The sequence below is a fragment of the Apium graveolens genome, unplaced genomic scaffold (genome assembly GCF_009905375.1).
Source record: "Apium graveolens cultivar Ventura unplaced genomic scaffold, ASM990537v1 ctg6847, whole genome shotgun sequence".
Lineage (NCBI taxonomy): Eukaryota > Viridiplantae > Streptophyta > Magnoliopsida > Apiales > Apiaceae > Apium > Apium graveolens.
The window spans coordinates 25047-27088 of NW_027419831.1; the positions used below are offsets into that span (position 1 = coordinate 25047).

The following is a 2042-nucleotide window of genomic DNA, read 5'->3' on the forward strand; positions in this document are numbered from 1 at the left end:
CCAACTCCAGAATTCCTGCAACTTTCCCTTGTATTAGTCTCTGGGAAGGATTCTGGTACTCATTAGCAGCCATCAGTTCAATAAGTTGATAAGCTTCATCGTAGCTTTTAGCCCACAGGGCTCCTCCTAATGCTGCATCAAGCATGGGTCTAGACGTAGCACCCAATCTATTGTAGAAATAGTTGATAATCATCCAATCAGGCATGCCATGGTGTGGGAACTTCCTTAGCATCTCCTTATATCGATCCCAAGCCTTACACAGAGATTCTCCTGTTTGCTGAGCAAACTGGGTAAGAGCATTCGTGATTACAGCAGTCTTCGCCATGTGGAAGAATTTAGTTAAAAACTTTTGCGCGAGATCCTCCCAAGTGGTGATAGATCCTGCTGGCAGAGAGTGTAACCAACACTTATCCTTGTCCCTCAGGGAGAATGGGAAAAGGCGTAACTTGATAAATAAAAATAAATAGTAGATAAATTATTAATGAATGATGAGAAAAATGTACCAGTGAAAACATTAAAGTGATTAATAATAATTTATTTTTTGTAATCATTACTCAAAAAACAGTTTAAACCAATAGTCCGAATTGGTCCGTTTTATCGTCGGTTAAAAAGCGTCCACTTTATGTGATGGGTTTAAAACTGGTAGGTTATAACATTTGATCGTGTTTAACCTTGTTAACGGACCAACAAATGGTCCGTTACTCCCACCTAAATTTCTAATGTGTGGTAGGTTTTATTTTGTTTTGCTGTAGTGAATCTAAATAAATATTATACGAGTTTAGTTGAATTAGCTGAGTTCGAGCCGATCTCAAAGTGATTTCGAGTTTAAGTAGCACTGTGAGCCAACAAACAAAATGCTAGACACAGCTCATTTATGGTCATTGGAACTAATTTTCATGTTCAATATCAGCTGGTTTAAGAAAACAAAACAATTTTACTTAAACAAGTTGTTCCAGAATTTTGTTCATGAACAGCTGTCTAGTGCCGCAGACATCACGTGCAACCATGAATTAATATTGATCTCTCTCAGTCTCTCTGTTGTTGTTGTATAAATAAAAACATTCTTTAGTAGCACTGTATAGATTCATTTTCAAGAGCTAATTGCAAAATCTGATTATTTATCCCTTCCTTAAATAATGTTTAATATATATATTTTTTACAATAGTACCAGCTTATACAGCCAAACCGCAAACTGTGTGGGGGTGGAGAGTTTAATTTTTTATGTATATGTAGTCTAATTCCCTATAGCATGCAGAAGACAACGAGTGATTTGTGGGTTAATTAGCGATTTCCATGGATATTGTTAACAATCTTAGAGGAATATTATGTTCATCAACTTGCATGCATTCATCTGCTTGCTGTGTGTTAGTTGTTACGTTTGACTATATATATACTAAGCGTGGTATGGTTAAAGTTCAGTAGTGTGGCTGTGGCCCGGGGGATTATTAAGCAATATAGGGAACACTTTCAACTGGTTTTTTCCTCTTTTTTAACAGTTGCGATACATATATATGAAGCTGACTTTCTAGCCTGTAGCTTGAAGACCACCACCATTATATGAGTCTCAATATATTAGAATATTAAATATTGTGAATTTATGTGAATCATGCGAATATATCTGTTGCATATTCAGTTATATACCCGTATAGATTTAGATGGCTAGTTAAAAATATAATTTTTAAAATTTCCTTTTTTATAAATTAAAATATTTGTTGACTATTTTTGTTTATAAAGTAGTACTCCCTCCATTCCTTCCAAATGTTTACATTTAGGTTGGACACAAGTTTAAAAAAAATGATAAGCTTGTGTGCTATGGTTTTTCTGAGCCTATTTTATATGCATTCCTTACGTTAATCTGCTGAAGCACTGTGTACAACTTTTACAGCAAGGACAACTAGAGTTTGTTCACAAATATTCAAGAAAAATAATTGTCAAAGTCAAGTTTTACATTAATTACATTATCATTATATGCATTTCCAATATTAATTTTACTTTGCGTTCCTTCATTTCAGTTTAACACAAATTGGGTTAATAACTTATGC

The 2042-nt window shown here is 34.3% G+C and overlaps 1 non-coding gene across 1 annotated transcript; it reads left to right on the forward strand.

Moving 5' to 3' along the window:
* The first annotated feature begins 203 nt into the window (after nt 1-203).
* Nucleotides 204-310, forward strand: LOC141703620 (small nucleolar RNA R71). Its single transcript, XR_012567617.1, has one exon. It is a non-coding gene; the product is annotated as a small nucleolar RNA R71 (small nucleolar RNA).
* The last annotated feature ends 1732 nt before the right edge of the window (nt 311-2042 follow it).